At 35.2% G+C, this 21,455-nt stretch overlaps 1 pseudogene; it reads right to left on the bottom strand.

The window, feature by feature from the left end:
* LOC138435412 (BRISC complex subunit Abraxas 2-like) overlaps positions 1 to 19,415 on the bottom strand; it is a 50,575-nt pseudogene extending 31,160 nt beyond the window's left edge.
* Between the last annotated feature and the right edge of the window lie 2,040 nt (positions 19,416 to 21,455).

The following is a 21,455-nucleotide window of genomic DNA, read 5'->3' on the forward strand; positions in this document are numbered from 1 at the left end:
TTCTGTCCTTCATCATGCCCATCCTTGCATGAAATGTTCCCTTGGCATGTAAAGTTTTCTTGAAGAGATCTCTAGTCTTTCCCATTCTATTGTTTTCCTTTGTTTACTTGCATTGTTCATTTAAAAAGGCCTTCTTATCTCTCCTTGCTGTTCTCTGGAACTCTGCATTCAGTTGGGTATATCTTTCCCTTTCTCCTTTACCTCTCACTTCTCTTCTTTCCTCAGCTATTTGTAAAGCCTCCTCAGACAACCATTTTGCCTTCTTGCATTTCTTTTTCTTTGGGATGGTTTTGTCACTGCCTCCTGTCATTCATCATAATTCTTAGTAATTTAATTCTCCGTTCACATAATTCTTCCAGTCTCTTGGCCTTTCAGTTCCTTGACCTCCTATGCTTCAAAAATTTCATCTTCTATCCTACTTCAGCCACTTGATCCCATGGTTTATTCCTCAGATTTGTATATTACTAATAATCACATCCCATTCATAAACTCAATTTCAGGCATTTACTCCACTGAAAATAATCTCTTATTACTCTATCTTAGTGTCTCACTTCCATGGGAATTTAAAGCATTGAATCTACTTTTTCAATGACCATCCATTTTCTTCAGTTTCCGACTTCCATCTTCATTAACCTTAACCTTAACCATTACCATTCATTATAATCATATTCATGTAAATTCATGACCCCCAAGGTCAAATGCCTCTTAGTGTTTTCAAATAATCCTGAATTTCCCTAACCTTTTCAAACTCTCATATTCTTAGATAAGTATTTATTTCATACTTTTTACATTCTTCTCAAATGAGTGGCTCTCTCACCAGGTCTAATATTTCCCACTGCTTCACTAGACATGTTTAAACTGTCTAAAACTAAACTCTTCACCTACCATTGAAAATATGTTCATTTATAGGATTCCCATTGCAATGAATGACAACTCAATTTTCCTCTTTTCCATAGACCAAATATTATTGAATAAATAAATTTTCAAAAGTTGGGAGTGTTTTCATCAGTTCATGGTTTCAATATAGCTACCATAGTGTCAGATATCATTAGAATATTCAAAGTCAGGAAACAATTTTGAAAAAACTTATGATTCAAATCTTGTCTTTTATCAGAGAACAAAACAGAAAAAACTTTTATCAGGAAAAAACTGCCTTTTTCACAGTTCACTTCCCCTTATACATTATTAGCTAGAATTAGTTTAATTGCCAACCTTAGACACAAGAAGGCTTGGAAATTGGAAACTGAATTTCTATGATTTATTTAAACCAATTATAATTCATCCCTTTGTTCTGGGCCCCTTTTCTATCAAGCTTTAGAAATGGAATTCTATACTCAGGAAAAAAAAAAATGTATTCCTGTATACATACTTCATGGGAAATAGATGGTGAAACAGTGGAAACAGTGTCAGACTTTATTTTGGGGGGCACCAAAATCACTGCAGATGGTGACTGCAGCCATGAAATTAAAAGATGCTTACTCCTTGGAAGAAAAGTTATGACCAACCTAGATAGTATATCCAAAAGCAGAGACATTACTTTGCCGACTAAGGTCCGCCTAGTCAAGTCTATGGTTTTTCCTGTGGTCATGTATGGATGTGAGAGTTGGACTGTGAAGAAGGCTGAGCACCGAAGAATTGATGGTTTTGAACTGTGGTGTTGGAGAAGACTCTTGAAGTTCCCTTGGACTGCAAGGACATCCAACCCATCCATTCTGAAGGAGATCGACCCTGGGATTTCTTTGGAAGGAATGATGCTAAGGCTGAAGCTCCAGTACTTTGGCCACCTCATGCGAAGAGTTGACTCATTGGCAAAGACTCTGATGCTGGGAGGGATTGGGCGCAGGAGGAGAAGGGGACGACCCAGGATGAGATGGCTGGATGGCATCACGGACTCGATGTACATGCGTCTGAGTGAACTTCGGGAGATGGTGATGGACAGGGAGGCCTGGTGTACTGCGATTCATGGGGTCGCAAAGAGTCGGACACGACTGAGCAACTGAACTGAGCTAAACTGATACATACTTGAGCTGTGTTCTAAGATACAGTTATTTTGAAATAGGTTGGTCCTTTCAAAGCTAGCTTTCAAGCTTTGTTAGGTTGGACTAAAGTAGTCTTTAGTCTTATCTCGCTAATGAAACAGCACCACCTAAGTACTCCTCAGGCCCGTGTGCTATGCAGTTTGCCACTGACTGTTGGGTCATGTGATGCATGACTGATGGGTCTAGTCTCACGTTAGCCCTAGGCATTCTGTCTCCAGTTCTTTTCCTGGGGCTCTTTTCTCACTCTTGTGCTCATAAGTACTCAGAAGCAGACTCATGGGAAAACTATCAGGTTTTCCTAAATTTTCTCTGGAAGGTTCTCTTCTCTCTATTATCTTCCCTGCACATGTTGCCTGCCTTTTCCCCCTTGAATTCTCAGCAATATCTCCTCACTCAGGATGACCACCGGTCTCTGAATATGGTCTCCTTCCCAGGCTGAGGCCTGGAAATGCTCTAGTCAGTTTGCTAGGGCAATTGTATAATCTCATTTACTTCCCTTCTTCAGTGATCACTGCCCTATGATATCTATTACTGAAAGTCTGAAAACTTGATTATGTGTCTGTGTGTAGGTATACATGTATGTGTGTATATCCATGTATACATGTTGTTTTCTTTTTTGTTAAACATTTTTAATTTCTATAAGTACTCCACTAAAAAGTAGTTGTGAGAAAGGACTATTTTTCAACTGCATAAAGTTTTCTGCCATCTATCTTATATTATGGGTATTACTTTATAATAAAAGCACTAAACATTTTTAAAACAAAATTGTCAATGTTTGTAATGAAATAAAGTCCAGTTTTAAGAAACCAAGGAGCATGAGTTGGATTGTGTAAAATGTCAAAAAGAATCATGTGAAATATTACTCAGCCATTAAAAAGAATGAAACAATGATATTTGCAGCTACATGGATGGACTTAGAGCTTATTATACTAAATGGAGGAAGTGATAAAGAGAAAGAGAAATATATCATAAGATGTACATTATCATTAATATGTACATATCATTAATATGCAGAAACTAAAATAGGACATAAATGAACCTATGTGTGAAACAGAAATAGATCACAGATATAGACAACAGGCTTGTTGTTGCCAAGCAGGGATGGGGCAGGGAAGGATCCAGAGTTTGAGATTAGCAGATGCAAACTATTATGTATAGGATGGATAAGCATAAGGTCCCACTGTATAACACAGGGAACTACATTTGATATCTTGTGATAAACCATAATGGAAAAGAAAATGAAAAAGAATAAATAGGCATAATTGAGTTTCTCTGCTGTACAGCAGAAGTTAACAAATTAACACAGTATTGTAAATCGACTATATTTCAATAAAATATTTAAAAAGGAATTGTGCACTTTTTCAAGTTAAAGCAATGCTAAGTAATATTGCTCAAGAAAGAAGAATTCAGATCCTCTCATTTAGAACATGAAAACTCATGTTTGCGCCAATAAATGAAAGAAAGGACATAATGACTGAAAGAGAGATAAAATGCTGCTGTTTAGAGCTGCTGGCATAAGCAAAAGGTACATATGCTTCCCTAAATGTGAAAATGAACTGTGTCTGAGACTTTTAAGATTCAACAATGTAGAAGCCACTAAAAAAGACGGCTTTACTTCTATGCCACATTTGCCAACAACATCATGGATCCTAAATGAGATGGAATGCATTTGATGAATTTTCAATGACCAATCAAAAAATTTAATTGAAATTCAAAGGGGAGGAAGAAAAGCATCCATTTTTTCACCTGTAAGCAAATTAAATTTAAATAAGAAAACTGATGAGATAGAGAATCAAAATAAAGAAAGTTTCCAATATTCTTAGTATTTAAAAAAATGTAGAGATTATCTAAGCCAAATTGGAATTACTTAACTCCATTTTTTTCCCACTTGCCTGTAGTTCCATAAGAGCAGAAAATATGGCTATCATGATTGTCTTATCTTCATCACCTAGCACAATGCCTGGCACAGAGTTCTGACTCAATAAGTTAACTCTAACTAAGCCTAAACTATATTTATGTCATTGCACAAAGAGTAAGTAAAAATTCGGGGGCTTAACTTTTTAACACAAGTATGCAAATATAGTTTTTACATGGTAACATAGTTTGGTGCTATGGAGTTGACAACAAACATGTTACTAGAAGGAGATGCTTCAAGTAAATATGTTTTATAGAAAGGGGAATGGCAATACTTAACAAGAAGTTTGTGGGTGTTCATGTGTGTATCACAAATCTAAGGTTAAATCCTTGTGGTTAGAGGATTGTTAGGATAGTACACTGACGATTTCTTACAGAGAAGTCAGAGAGAGGCTACATTTTTTTAATATATACTAGGAAAGGAGCAAAAAGAAAGAAATAGCATTTATAGAGGAAAAAATAACTTCTCAAAGACTCATTTGACTGAAAGCAGAATATCAGAAAAAGTCTTCATGTATCGCTGACAATATCTATACTCATAAGAACAATACCAATTCTACACAAATTCTTTTAGAAAACAGAAGAGGGAAGAATACTTTCCAACTCATTTTGTGAGTTTCAACTCATCAGTTTAAACTAATATGAAAAGTAGACAAAAATATTTAAAAAAATCTATAGATCAGTATCCTTCATAAACATAAATTCAATAGTACCCCCCCCCACCAAATTATTAGCAAACTGAATCCATCAAATCCACCATGACCATGTGGGGTTCATTCCAAGAATCCACATTTGGGTCAGCATTTGAAAATCAGTTTAAATCACCATATTATTAATAGCAGACTAAAGAAGAAAAAGCATATGATCATTTCAAAGGATGCAGAAAAACAGTTAATGATATTCAGCATTCACTAATTATATGGAAAAGATTTTAGTTATCTAAAAATTAAAGGGAACTTCCTTAAGCTGATTAATAGCATGTACAAAAAAAAACAACAGCTATTGTCATAATTATCATTAAAGTAAACATGTTTCTCACTAAGACCAGGGACAAGTCAAGGATATTTTCTTTGATCTCTCATTTCAACTTATAAAAATTGAGCAACGCATTCATAAAAACACTTCACGAAAGAGGACATATGGATGAAAAATTAACCCATGAAAATATGCTCAATATCATAAATCATTAGAATGAAAATTAAAATCACAATGAAATACCTCTACAAATATAATAAAATGGCAAAAAAAAAAAAAAACCCTGCTAACAACAAGTCTCGATTGAAGCTGCAAATCAGCTGGAACTCTTAACACATTAATGATAAGAACAAAAAATGCAGCCACTTTTCACAACAGTTTGCTAGTTTCTTATACAGTTAAACCTATACTTACCATGAAACCATATAAATTCCACCTTTGGTGTTTAACCAAATAGGAAAAGTATAAGCCCACCCCCCAAAAAAAGTTTATAAACATTTAGAGTGGCTTTATTATAATCACGTAAGTATCCCAAATGCTCATCTTCTGATAATAGATAAATAACTGCACTTGTCAACAAAGGAGATGTGGGTTCAATTCCTGGGTCAAGAAGATCTGGAGAAAGGAATACCAACCCAATCCAGTATTTTTGCCTGGGAAATCCCACGGAGCGAGGAGCCCGGTGAGCCAAGTCCATGAAGTCACAAAGAGTGGGGCAAGACAGCATGCACACTTTTGTGGCATATACATAGAATGGAATGCATGTGTGTGTGCTATACATAGAATGGAATGCACACGTGCATGTTGTCACTTCAGTTGTGTCCAACTCTTTGCAACCCTATGGACTGTAGCCCACCAGCCTTCTCTGTCCATGAGATTCTCCAGGCAAGAATACTGGAGTTAGTTGCCATTCCCTTCTCCAGGAGATCTTCCTGACCCAGGGGTCAAACCTGCGTCTCCTGCAGCTCCTGCATTTTAGATGGATTCTTTACCTGGGGAAGCCCTAAAATGGAAAATGCTCAATGATTAAAAGGAATTTACTGCTGCATTCAACAACTTGGATGAATCTCAAATACATTATATATGAAGTGTAAGAAAGCAGATACAAAAGGCTACATACTACATGATTCCATTTATATGACATTCTGGAAAAGGCAAAATCAGAGGGACTGGAAACAGATCTGTGTTTGCCAGGGGTGAGGGAAAGGCAGGAAGGGATCGATTAGAAAGTATCAAGAGAGAACTATTCAGGGTGAGGTTGATGGAAATGTTCTGTGTCTTGATTGTGCTGAGGGCACAAAGCTGTACACATTTGCCAAAACTCAAAGAACTGTATACCTAAAAAGGTGAATGGGCTATACTGTAAAAAAACTATACCAGTCATCTATTACTCTCTAACAAAGCATCCTAGAACTTAGTGGCTTAAAACAAAAACATTATCTCACAATTTCTGTGGGTCAGAAATGCAAACTCAGGTAACTCCAGCTCAGAGTCTCTCTCACAATGTTGCATGATAACTTCTGAGCTGGTACAGTCATCTCAAGGTTCTCAAGGTAGAGATAGGATCCACTTCCAAGCCCACTCAGATAGCTGTTGGCAGTATCCCGTTCCTCACTGCTTATTGACTAGAAGCCTCCCTCAGTTCCTTGTAAGGGGGTTTCTCCATAGAGTAGCTCACAGCATGAAAGCTGGTTCCATAACGTGAGTAAACAAGAGACGGAGAGATCAGTTCAAGACAGAAGCCACAGTGTTTTTCAGTCTAACCTTGGTAATGACTTCCTGTTGAAGTGAAAGTGTTAGTCACTCAGTAATGGCTGACTCTATGTGACCCCAAGGACTGTAGCCTCTGTCCATGAAATTCTCCAAGCAAGAATACTGGAGTGGGTTATCCTTCCCTTCTCCAGGGGATCTTCCTGAACCAGGGTTCGAACCTGGGTCTCCTGCAGTGCAAGCAGATTCCTTACCGTCTGAGCCACCTACTTATACCATATTCTATTCATTAGAAGCAAGTTGCTACATCTAGCTCACAAGTGAGGGAAGATTACACAAAAACATGAATATCTGGAAGTAGATCACTGAGTACCAAGTTACAGCCTGTCCACTGCACAAATTATACCCCAATAAGCTTGCCCTTTGGAGAAAAAAAAAAAACATTAGAAATAGGATTAAAGTGAAGTGTATACTTAAGGGCAACTAAGGTAAGGAGACCAAAGTAAACCTGAATGTGTTAACAACATGTCCGAGATGTATGCTTACATGTCAAGATTGATATCTCTGTGGAGAAGATCAGACAGCTGAGGAGGTAGAGGGAAGAAACAGGACTTTATTGATTAGACACAAATGGGGTTTTAAGAGCAAGACCTGAGACAAGGAATGAAGATGGAGGTCTCAGGACTTGGAGCAACAAGAGATGATGCCAGCTGTTAATATTAATCCCTCTGGGACAAACTTTAAAGAGCAAAGCAAAACAATCAAGCAACAACAACAACAAAAAACTAGTGACAATATCAGTCAACAAAACCACGGATTATTAAATGCTAAATTGCCAAGCCCCAATTATAGCATTCTTAAAGGTTACTAGTGGCTCTCACTCAGGTCCTCAAGACTGGCATATGATGGGGACAGGGTAGATCATTACAGAGACTTGACTTGATAGCGACACATGTGAAGAAACTCTGAAAGGCTTTAACTTACAGCAAGTTCAATATGTGCCAATAGTGAAATTAATTTGCGTGAAAGGTCAATTCGATTTTAGGCTGTACTCAAAGACTACAATGTCCATGCACCTTTATGGTAAGATCGTACTAGAATTAAATGACTTGGCAGATGTTTTCTCTCACTGAGATCAATCTTTGAGCTTTAAATGATATGACAAAAATTTTAATAGGGAGTTGAGGCCTAAAATGTAAGATAGCTAAAGAGATTTTAATGGGTTATCAATGGCAACTCACTCCAGTACTTTTGCCTGGCAAATGCCATGGATGGAGGAGCCTGGTAGGCTGTAGTCCATGGGGTCGCTAAGAGTCGGGCATGACTGAGTGACTTCACTTTCACTTTTCACTTTCATGCATTGGAGAAGGAAATGGCAACCCACTCCAATGTTCTTGCCTGGAGAATCCCAGGGATAGGAGAGCCTGGTGGGCTGCCATCTATGGGGTCGCACAGAGTCAGACACGACTGAAGTGAATTAGCAGCAGCAGCAGCAGCATGATCACAGAGTATGGAAACATACAAATTTATTTTTATATATTAATACATAATATTCATTATACTTAATATATAATATAAATTTTATTTATTTATAAATATGAAACATTTCAAATATTCTGCTCCATTGCCAGAAAACAGTGATTTTCCCCTGTGATATGGATAATATTCAGGGAAAAGTAAGAATTCTAGTTCAGTCATTTTGCAGATTGAGGAATGCTAAAGACTTCAGTAGAAAGCAATACAGTAGCAGTGCTGTTCTAATAAATAAAGCCTGTTCCTTTAAGCACTGAAATATATATTAATATATAAAGAAGGAGAAGCTTGTGATTTATTTCTCACATGTAGATAATGGGCAAGAATATTTACTATCCGGTTTCCTTTTGTAAGTGTTTAAACATGCCATTAATTTGATTGCCTTCTAATTGACGAGTTGTTGTTCAGTTGCTAAATTTTGTCTGACTTTTTGCAACTCTGTGGACTGTAGTCTGCCAGGCTACTCTGTCCATAGGACAGCAAGAATACTGGAGTGGGTTGCCATTTCCTTTCTCAGGGAATCTTTCGAACCCAGGAATCAAACCCAAGTCTCCTTCATTGGCAGGCAGATTCTTTACCACTGAGCCACCTGGGAAGCCAATTGATGAGTAGAAGAATTTAATTTTCACACATGACTTCAGTAAGAAATGGAGTCATTTGGGTCTGGAAAGTTTTTCGGTTACTCTTGTTATCCCTTTTCTTAGATATAAGATCCAGAAGATTAGGGATTGGATGTTTACCAGCCCCTAGAGTAAACCTTGCTATATGGTAGGTAGTCAATGTTTGCCTCAGAACTAGGTGATAGCTTCATTACTTTTTCTATTCTATCACTATAATAATATGAATTTGTGTTGGTATAAATGCCCTTGTCCATCTCAAGTGTTACCACACATTAATGTTTTTTTCCAAAAAAAGTACATTTTTTCACATAATCTCCATAAAATGCATAATTACCTACAAAGTTAACCTCACCCTCTTAAACAATCTGGAGAAGCCTGGAAGAGTGGGGGAAACAATTACAATAACTTTTCTGAAGATACAAAATTTCCATTGAAAAAATGCTGAGCAAGCATGCACAAGGTCAGTTACCATAAAACAAAGATTGTTCTTAAAAAATTAAAGATAAATTTCAATCAAATTATAAATTAACTTGATTTATAAATTTATAAATTAATTTGATTTATAAATTTATAAATTAATTTGAACTGTAGCTTAAAGACTGAGATAATTGACTGCATGTTTTAACTCAGATACCAATAAAAATAATTTTAAAAACCTTTGGTATCCATATTGACAACATATCAGTAAAAAGAGCAAGCATTTATTTTTGGCCAGAGTTCATATATATGACAACATAGGTGTGTACCATACAACCTCAGCGTGCAGTTTGTATACCTGAATGTGAATGATGAATCACTATTTGCCAAGCACAGAGTGATTTGCATACAACATTTCGTTTAACAGCAATCTCATGAGCAAGACATTACAACCTCCATTTTACACAAATGGTAATTGAGGTACACACAGTTTAGATGGTATCCCCAAGTTCACACAACTAGTAAACAGTGGAGCTAAAATTAAAACCACATCTGTAAACTCCTAGATGATTCTTAGAGTTTATTCAATTCTTTTTCATTTAGCATCTCTATCTGAAATACTACTACCTAATTAATTTAGTTATTTAAACCAGTATTTATTTGACATGTAGAATTTCATGGTCTGATTTCATTTCTTCAAGATTATACTAAGGTATTAGCCTTATATGCAAATAAAGTTTTAGTTAAAATGATATTTATTATAATATTGTTTAAAAATAAAACAACAATTAACAGAAATATAAACAGCCCAAAATTCCAAAATGGGCAAGCAGTTTAAAATATTATGAAATACAGGGTATTCTCAAATATTAATGGCATGTAAAGTGTTCACCAAGTATATAATCTTAAGTTTTTTTAAGTACTAAAAAGCTTACAAAGTAGTCTCACAGTAAACTTATAACTTTACTGTCTTTTTCCTTGAATACTTCATTCATGAAATTCCATTCAGCATTTTACTTTTTTTAAAATGTCACTGTCTGACTCTTAAAATTCTCCTGATTCTAGTTCTGTATAGGAAATATATCCCTCTTCTCTACAAAAAGACAAATTTTAATGATAGAAAAAATATAAGTATTAAATAATCCATAGTTTCAATGGAAAACAAAGGGGCCTTTTTCTAAGCAGCTCTGAGAAAAACTGTGAAAATTTTAGGAAACTGCATTGGGTTTATAACAAAACCTTAGAGCACCAAAAAAAGAAAGCAAGCAAGAAAGAAAAATTTCATCAAGCAAATACAAAAAATAAAATTGCCTTTAGAAAACCTGAACCCAAGGTCTAGATCCCCCACTACAGGATGCAGTGCGAGTAAGCCGAAGAGTAGTCAGCAGGTTGTTCATCCAAGTCAAGCACCATCTTCCAGATGCTTGGCTGTGATGTTTGTTCTCAGCAAATGCTGTGAAATTAACTCTTGAAATAATGTAGAACATATTTCTTGATAAAGCTCAAGGATAGGTTTTGCAGCCAGAGAATTAGTGGGATTCCTTGGGTAATTTTACCATGGAATAAGCAAAGGTTACAAAAAAGCTCTTTTTACTTTCACAGAGCTGATCATTAAACATTTAACAGAACACCACATAGCTGCAAGGGAGACTGGAAGATAAAAACTTTTCTTTTTATTATTGTTCTAAGCTGACCATATTTCCATCCCATATTTTGCTGGCAGAGAGGATGGAATGGCAGAAAACTAACAGCAACCGATACACAGAGAGATGTGATTTTAGGTTTTGAAAGTTAAAAACTTGATTACTAAAATAATTTCAGATCTCTACATAAAGAATGGCTTCTTGAAGAACAAATAATACTTAAAATGGAATTAGTAATCTAGAAGAAATATTTACTTTTTTCTACATGCATGCTCAGTTACTCAATCATGTCAGACTCTTTGAGACACTATGGACTATAGCCTCCCAGGCTCCTCTGTTCATAGGATTTTCTGGGGAAGAATACTGGAGTGGATTGTCATTTCTTCCTCTAGAAGATCTTTGTGACCCAGGGTTTGAACCCCCATTTCCTGTGTCTACTACATGGGCAGATGGATTCTTTACCACTGAGCCACCTGGGAAGCCCATTTGTTTCCACAATATAGTACAAAATAAAATTAACATAAAATTATACAGAAAGTTTAAACACATAGAGGGTAGATCTGAAAGGTTCAATATCTGTAATAATAGAAATTTCACAAGCAATGTAAGTATTCTACAAACAAAGAATAGAAATAATGGAAGAAGATAAAATATCAAATAGTTAACATAGAAAATTTCCCCTTAGAGACATATCTAGGACAAACCTTCATGTAATCTTGGATGTCAAAGGATAAAAAGAAATTTCTATCATATTCAAACAAAATAAGAAAAATAAGCTATCTATGTTAGATTGAAAATCAAACCATAAGTAACTAACATTTACTTAAGAGTAAACAATGAACTTGATTTTAACTATGGATAGAGTGCAAATTGGGGGCAATTTGACACATTTTACAAAACTGTTAAAAGTGCATATCCTTAGAGTGATGAGATGATTATTCTAGTAGCTATCTTCTGTGAATATCGGCACACATGTGCAAGGACATATGTAAAAAATTGTGGCACTGTGTAGTAAAAACTAGAGTCCACCTAGGGTTTTCTTGCCCAAGAGTAGTTAAATACACTTTAATATTTTCATATTATAGAAATCTATATAAGCAGTTAAAAGAAAAAGTGATATCTCAATGTGCTATGAGGAAGGATTCTATACATTAAGTAAGGAGCAAGTTGCAGAACAATGGATAGAATTTGCATATGCAGATAAGTGCAAAGGATACACAAAAAGTCATTAATAGCAATTAATCTTAGCATTGGTAAAGGGAGATATCGTCCACTCTTTCTTTCACATATTTGTTTAACCCTTGATTTTTTCATAAATAGCGAACACTTCTCCAGCATTATTTTTTAAAGTTATACTAGAATATATTTATGAGCAAAGGCTAGATTTCCAAGAAATATGGATAGTCCAAAAATGGTGGGAAAAATACAATAATAAAAAGCCAATATCCTTATGAGTTACAATTTTCATACTTAGGCAGAAATCATGACATTTGATAAATTTGATCATTAGAAAAACTAAAATACAAAACAGCTCCTACCACTAAAGAAAAAGAAAAGGAAAAGTATATGGAAAACAAATATCATAAGAAATTGAAGAAACAGAAGCATATATCATGCATAATAAAGTACTAGATAAATGCATACATATATACATATATATAATATTTAAAAGTTTTAAGTAGAATAAAGAGTTTAAATAGCTTGTCCAAAATTATATAGCTAAGAAAGCAAAGATATGATAAGACTGGAATTTTACTCAAGCAGTATCACTGAAGGGCTCAAGGCCTGACTACCCTGCTGCCCACTTATAACTAGCAAGTGCTGGCTATAGGGGCAAGTCAAAGCCAAGAGTCAGGACACAACAAGCTCTCTCAGGCCCTATTGGTAAATGTTTAAGTCAGTCCAGAATTCCTGGACATAAATCTATAAAGTAATTAAAATACCTTCAAAATATGACTACCTTTTAATTCAGCGATCTCATATATAGAAATTAACACTAAGAAAATAATCAGATGAGTATTTAAAACAGTCTTGTGAAATTGTGAAGACCACTTGAGTATCCAACAATAATGGACTGGTTAAAGTAATTGTGATGTATATAGATAGATAAAGATCTAGATATACAGAGAGATATTCACACATAGGCATAGAAATTTGTTAACTTTTACATATTTTAAGAGGTGAGAATGTAAGATATTTCCTGTGCTCCCATTAATGAAACTATATGTCTATAGAAGTGTGTCTGGAAATATATTAAATTTCCTCCAGACATATTTATTGAGCATCTAATAGAGACGCCAGCACTATATAGTGGTTATAAGTACCCTCCCTGCAGCCAGGTAGCCTAAAGGAATCCCAAATCTGCTGCTTGCCTGCCCTACGGACTTTGGCAAATCATGCAAGATCTCTCAGTGGGAATGAATGCTATGAAGAAAAGTGCATAAGAAGAATAGAGAAAGATGGTAGATCAGTTAGAGTGGTTATGGTCTCAAGAGAAAAATTGTAAGGAGTGGGGGAGCAGAGAGCAAGCTCCCCAGATTTCCAGGGAATAGAATCCTACGCAGAAGGAATTTCAAATGAATAAGCCTGAGGTTTGGCAGTTTGTGGAGTGTTCTGGGAGGATCAGGAGGTCAAGGTGGCCACAGTAGAGTAAATCATATCCAAATGTTCATAGTTGAATGCCTGGAGCTAGTTTTCTTTTCATACTTGTTTGGATTTTTGCAATTAGCATGAGGTACCTCTACAATGGAAAACAACAAAAATATTCACATTGGGAAAAAGAAAATAGCAAGTTACTCTATTTCTGATTACTCTCTGCAATCAGTATTATCAGTGTTCCATTTCTTAAAAATACATACTCAAACTTTCTAAGTAAAATTCAAAGCCATCTGCTTATTCCGGCTCTCATGGGAGGACTTAGCAGTGAGAAGTTTTGCTCATGAGTCTGCTCAAGATAGGGCTGTTTTAATGCTTTGCTCTTTACCATCCCTCCACCCTCCAACCATATTTGATTACAAACCATTTTTAACTTTAAATGACTTTTTTAAAATTGGCATTTCCCTCATGTGCCAAAAGTAATAAGCATATATTTTAAAAGAAGAAAATGAATTTGATAAAATATTTGGCTTGGCTAGAAATGTTTTCAGTGGTTTATTAACTGCAAAGTAATTCCCTACTGAATGCCAGAGATCCTGCGCAAGATGTTGCCTGGGGCTAAATAATATGTGTTCACCTTTTAATCACACTGACAGAAGGGAAATGGAAAGCAAGTCTTCTAGTACTCAACATGCAGTCTTTATTTTAGTGGAGAGGAGCATTAAGTATGAATAGCACCAAATATCATATAATTCAAAAAAAAGTTTATTATTTTGTTTGGTAGTATAGTATATAGGTATTTCCAATAATCTTGGAATTCACTCCCATTCAAATAATGAAATTATACTGTCAAATTGAAAGTCCCTATCTTATTCATCTTGTCTATTTCTGCCTGATCTTCAAGCTTCTAATGGACAGCATCCTTCCCTTCCCAGAATATATATTCATCATTTTCAAGAGCCATGGCTTGAAAAAAATTATAGGTTTCTTTGGCTCATCTTTGCAGTCAGGTTCACAATATTACCAGTGTAACAGGGACCCTAGACCTTATTTACTGAGCTGTTGTACAGGTGCTTGACTTGACAGCTCTGTTATAAGCAGATTGAAGGCAGGAAGTAGTGTCGTATTTACATTTTAATCCTGAGCAACTAACACATTGCTTGGCAGGTAACAAATGTACAATATTTGTTTGTCAAAAGACAATTAAAAGATAATTCTGGACTACAGTATACTTCATGTTGTTATAACAGAAATTTGCAGTTTTATTTCAATAGCAATTTTCTTTCTACTCTACGTCCAATTCTCCAAGTCCAGTAAGAAAGTCAGCAAGGACACAATCTAATCGAAGAAATTTATTAGTGAGAACGATTCCAGTCTGAATTTATATCTTCAGTTTTATATCCTTAATGTTTTTTAAAAAATTATTTTCTAGAGGAAGCCAAAAGTAGCTAGGGTGAAAACTCAACTCATTAACTATTCTGAACTAAAATAGGTCTTGTTCATTGTTTGGCTTTGGACACTATTATGTAAACTTGAAATATTTGGCTTTTCTTTCATTTATTTTTATTTACTTATTTCTCCTCTATAGATATTGTTATACAATTTTTAAGGGTTTGCTCCCTTTACAGTTATTATAAAATAGTGATTATATACCCCATTTGTACTATACATCCCTGTAACCTTATACTCAATAGTTTGTACCTCTTACTCCCGCACCTCTGCATTGCTCCTCCTCCCCCACTGATAACCCCCAATTTCCTCTGAATATATGTGATTCTGTTTCATTTTTGTTATATTTACTAGTTTGTTGTATTTCTTAGATTCCAGTTATAAGAGATAGCATAGAGTATTTGTCTTTCTCCGACTTATTTCACTTAGAATAATGCCCTCCAAGAGTATCCATGTTGCTGCAAATAGCAAAATTTAACTATTTTTTATGATTTGGTAGTATCCCATTGTGTATATGCATATCATATCTTCTTTATCCTGGAGAATTTGGTTTTGTTTTGCTTGGGGAACAAACAAAACACAGAGTATAAGAGATTTAATAGAATTAAGTAGATTATCCATTTTATATGCACCTTCCATCCTCAAACTCACCCCTTATTCTTTGGTGATAATTAATCTTTCTGCGAAAGCAACAAAGAACAGGGAGTGGACCATTTAAAGACAATCAGCAGCCCTGTCATTAACAAAGCACAGGCAAGATGCCTTCTATTCAACATTCTCTTCCTACCAATAGGCCATTTAAACACCTGAGTGCAGCCTTCAGGTGCACTCCAGTGGCTACCTTCAGAATTATCTCCATATATTTCTGTTTTTTAACTGATATGTTCTTTTCTTCTATTTATTTATTTATTTGACTGCATTCGGTCTCAGTGGCAGCACTTGGAATCTTTGTTGAATCATGCAGGATCTTTCATTGTGGCACACAACTCTCCAGTGGTGGCAGGCAGGCTTAGATGCTCCATGGTGAATGGAATCCTAGTTTCCTGACCAGGAATTGAACCCTCATCAATAGCAAGGCCAACCTTCAACCACTGGACAACCAGGGAAGTCCCAACACCTATACATTTCTTTTTATCCCTTGAAATCCCCACTTCTGTTAAAAATTTAGAGGATAGAGGTAGAGACAATAATCAGCGACCTTTGACTGCATTATTGAGATTTTTCTTCTTCTAATACATTCTGCCAAACTCTAGCTACTAGTAGCTATTAGTAAGTGGCATCTCTCTCTTTCACACAGTGGTATACTTCTCTGCCTTTCCTTACTGGATCTTTGATTTTAGCATATCTCAAACAGCAACTTTTGAGTTTCACTGTAGTGATTAGATTTTATAGTTCCTGTCCTTTTATCAGAAACTTCCATTTTGTAAATGAAATTCACCTCCCTCCATGCAGCGGTTATGAATCTCCTACCACCTCCCATCTTATTCTCACTGCTATATGCAGCAGCTCTGGACTGCTGAAACACCACATTCTCTATCAGACAGTCTACACATTGAAATCCAAGAAAACAGCAGCTAAAGTCTTTTTTTTAGATCTAGAACCTCATTCATCATCTGCTAGCAATTTAAAGTTTTAAAATTATACTGTATCATAGTCTTTTGGAACGTTCTATTTATGACACATTGCTCTCATTTCAATATAGTTTTGTGGGTGGGTGTGTCATTGTAGGAGCTGAAGCAGAAGAGAAAGTTCATTAAATAATCATTTCACACTTTATAATATATGCACCTAATAAACACACTGAAAGATTTAAAATATTCCAGGGAGGCTATATTCATAGAGGCAGTTTGAAATATGATTTGAGCAATTATAAAAATATATTTATCAAATGCAGACAACCAATCTGTGTATTTCATGGGAAAATATTTAAACTCTGACTTCACTTCCTAGCCATCATTATATCCATCATATATAGCCAGTGTTCTAATGTTCTAACATTTTTATTTCTACCACAAACTCACCACCATTTACTTTGTCTTTATCATATCCTGCTTAAGGAAAAGAATATATGTTTAATATAGGCATGTGTATATGCATATATTAATATAATCAAGATATAAGAGAGTTTGTAATAAACATGGGGTGAAAATGAAACTGAAAATATATTAAATAATTAAAAAACTAAATGAAACAAGTTATTAGTATGGATTATCTTTTTGAATGGATTAATCTGACATCACAACAAATAATGATTAATCTACCTTTGAACACATATTTATTTTGTCTTTCCTTTCTCACTGATAAAAGTTAATACATGTGTTAAAGACTGTCTGCTTAGGTGGCCATCTAACATTTTGTTAGTGCTGTTAGCAAAAGTCTGATATTTAAAGAGATCAAAACCTCTAGACCTAACACAGACATAAGTCTCCTTGATATTACCATTTTTGCTTTGGCAAGAATAATTCATGTGACTTCTTGAATAACAGATACAAGACAGTGAGTGCCCATGGCTTTGGAGAAAGCTTTTGCATGTGTTATTCATTTTTGTCTTTGTTTTAAACAGAGGTTAATTAACCCCAAATTTCTTGGAATATAGAATTTAATTTTCTGGGTATAATGTAAGAAAATTAGCATAAGACATGAAGGCCCAGCTGAGAAGAAAATGATTCAGATACCAACCTCTAATCTTTAAGAGGAAGTACACTGGATAGATGATCTGGTCCAGTTCCAAACCCACCAGAGGCCCTCAGACAATTCCATGGAGACCTCAGAAGCTGAGGTGGCACTTCAGTTTTCCCATATTGAAGCACAGGGTCTAGGACTTGTTGTGCCCACAACAAACAGATGCTGGATGCAGGCTGCTTCACAGGAAGGGGCACACCTTTAACTGGGGAAATGGAAGGAATGCATCTGCAAGCATCTTGGCAGCCTTAGCTGTAAGCTCCTTCACTCCGGAGAGAATATTCTAGGTGAAACAGGCAGGTATTACACAAGGTTCTTTCAACCATCAAAATAAAAATGGAAAGATGAAGAAAATATCCAGATAAAATTCTGGAACAAATATTACATTGTGTGTTTTCTGAACAAATGAAGCGAAGAGAGCAAAGGAGAGAGAAAGAGAAGGATGAGGTACCATCTTTATATACTTATTCTCACAAAACAGCATGCCTTATATATAATAGATATGCTGAGTAAATAAATGAATGAAAAAGCTACTCTTTTCATTCTATAAAAATATCACATGCATTTGATGTTTAGATTATAAACATTTTCAGTCAAGAAACTCTGCCTCGCTCACTGTCATTCTGAAGATAGAAGTTTGGTTCCTTGTAAACTTTTCTAAATATTATCTTATAGGAAGAGTTAATTTATATAGACATATTTAACATTTGACAGGAAATTTACTCTCCTTAATCAATACAAAGCAGACAACTGGGTTTTACTCTTTTGAGAAGAAAACTGAAGCAAATGAAGCATACCTAGTAAACCATTTTGTAGTCTTCATTGGTCTGTATCTAGCCATGTTAATGGTATCTTAAAATCAGTAATTAAATGTGCTTTTAAATAACTCTTTAAATATTCAACCATTACCATAATTTATATAAATAATATCTCCTCACTTCTAACCAAAGGACTTTTTTCTTAGTTTCTTTTGTATTCATATCAAATTATACCTTTTATTGTTTTTAGGTATACTAAAATTTTGAAGAATGATAAATATTTACCAAGTATATTTAGATTTTATAATTATCCTTTAGAAGCAGTTTACTTTTGAGCTATTATTCCATATAATTTCATATTTTCCTTTAAAGAAAGTTTAATGATGCTGCCATAATAACACATAATCTTTAATTAAAAGGAGTTATGAAACACGACATAAAACACCTACTTACAAGCTATACCAAATAGTCTTAAATGTAAAAGCTTCAAAAATTTTTCACATTCTTTGTAATAGAAAGACTATTTCAAGAAGCATCATTATATACTAATAAGATACTAAAGTTTTATTTTGTAAATCTTTGAGGTGTTACCTGGTCAAAACATTATGCTAGAAATAAAGAGGTAAATAAGTTTTTTATCTGTATTCATAAATGTTATAACACTGAAACTAATGTATCATATTGATACATTATGAAAATAGTACATCATACTGCAAAATAAATTAAAATAAATTAAATTAGTATAAGCAAAGGGGAATGATGAAATTATTTCAATCATAGGGACAAGGGAAGATTTTATATTAACCTCTGATGAAATATTTATCCATTGCAACTGTTTCCTTCTCTGCTTATCCCACTAAACTGTGAATTTATAAGTGGAATTAAGTGTTCATCACAGTATTTCCTAAAGCCGATCCACAGAGCTCTGAGCTGACAAATGACCTTTTAGCTTTCAGGTAAGTTAATATGTAAATTACTTACATCTTGAAGGATGAGTTCCAGCTCCATAGAGAACTTTCCAAGTTGAGTTAGAGATGTTGGCTTGTTCACACAGTCAGTTGCTATATGTTTAATGTTCATTTTGAAAAATGCAGAGGCAAATGTTTCTGAAATAATAGGTTGATGGCGTATTATAGAATACCTTGAATGCCATACAACAGAATTTGATGTTTACTTCTTTTGTAGGTAAAGCATTAGGAATTTTATTCACTATTAAGTGGGAGGATAAGCAAAGGGAGGAGGTTAGAATGATCCTTGTGGTAAGAGATTAGAGTCGGAGACTCTAATGAATTCATGTTTAGGTTAATACAGACACAGGTAGGTATTTACAGAGAAATATTTGTAGATGTGTATGTATAAAAGAGCTAGTATAGGTACATACATCCATGTCAGGTTAGAGGGCCTAAAAATAACAAGAACTCAGTAGTAATAAAAACACTCAATGTACAAATCTTGGTTTCTTATACCATTTTCCTATAAGAATCAGAGCTCCATTAAAAAGCATTGATTCTAGAAATGGGGTAGGAAATATTTAAGATGAACCTAGAGCATCTTTAGTGCCAGAAAACAAGCACTCAAAAGAAAATAATGATCAGTTCAGTCACTCAGTCGTGTCTGACACTGCAACCCCATGGACTGCAGCATGCCAGGCCTCCCTATCCTTCACCAACTCCTAGAGCTTACTCAAACTCATGTCCATCAAGTTGGTAATGCCATCCAACCATCTCATCCTCTGTCATCCCCTTCTCCTCCAGCCTTGAATCTTTCCCAGCATCAGGGTCTTTTCCAATGAGTCAGTTCTTCACATCAGGTGGCCAAAATATTGGAGTTTCAGCCTCAGCCTCAGTCCTTCCAATGAACATTCAGGACTGATTTCCTTTAGGATAAACTGGTTGGATCTCCTTGCAGTCCAAGGGACTACCGAAAGTCTTCTCTGACACCATGGTTCAAAAGCATCAACTCTTTGGCACTCAGCTTTCTTTATAGTCCAACTCTCACATCCATACATGACTACTGGAAAAACCATAGCCTTGACTAGATGGAACTTTGTTGGCAAAGTAATGTCTCTGATTTTTAATATGCTATCTAGGTTGGTCATAGCTTTCCTTCCAAGGAGCAAGCATCTTTTAATTTCATGGCTGAAGTCACCATCTGCAGTGATTTTGGAGCCCCTAAAAATAAAGTCTCTCACTGTTTCCATTGTTTCCCCATCTATTTGCCATGAAGTGATGGGACCAGACGTCATGACCTTAGTTTTCTGAATGTGAGTTTTAAGCCAACATTTTCACTCTCCTCTTTCACTTTCATTAAGAGGCTCTTTAGTTCTTCGCTTTCTGCCATAAGGCTGGTGTCATCTGCACATCTGAGGTGATTGATCTTTCTCCCAGCAATCCTGATTTCAGCTTGTGCTTCATCCAGCCTGACATTTCACATGATGTACTCTGCATATAAGTTAAATAAGCAAGGTGGAAATATATAGCCTTGATGTCCTCCTTTCCCGATTTGGAATCAGTGTGTTTTTCTGTGTCCAGTTCTAACTGTTGCTTCTTGACCTGCATACAGAATTCTCAGGAGGCAAGTCAGGTGGTCTGGTATTTCTATCTCTTGAAGAATTTTTCGCAGTTTGCTGTGATCCACACAGTCAAAGGCTTTGACATAGTCAATAAAGCAGAAGTAGATGTTTCTCTGGAATTCTCATGCTTTTTTGATGATCCAAGGGATGTTGGCAATTTGATCTCTGGTTCCTCTGCCTTTTCTATATCCAGCTTGAACATCTGGAAGTTCACGGTTCACATACTGTTGAAAATTGTGATGGGGTTGTATAAAAGGAGCCCCACAGCCAACTAAAAGAGCTCCCAATGATTAAAGCTGGAATAATTTGAGCAAAAAAAAAATTCTAACTAAAATATGGACTTAAGTTAGTAGTAATAATAATATTGATGAAATCATTATGATGATGATATATCAATATCAGTTTATAAATAGTGACAAATATATCTAGTAATCCAAGTTGTTAGTAATAGGGAAAATTATGGATTCGGTATATGAGGACCCTCTTTAGTCTTTTTATAGTAATTCTCCGAACCTAAAACTATTCTAAAATAAAAAGGTTATTTTAAA

Source organism: Ovis canadensis, chromosome 1 (assembly GCF_042477335.2).
Source record: "Ovis canadensis isolate MfBH-ARS-UI-01 breed Bighorn chromosome 1, ARS-UI_OviCan_v2, whole genome shotgun sequence".
Taxonomy (NCBI): Eukaryota; Metazoa; Chordata; class Mammalia; order Artiodactyla; family Bovidae; genus Ovis; species Ovis canadensis.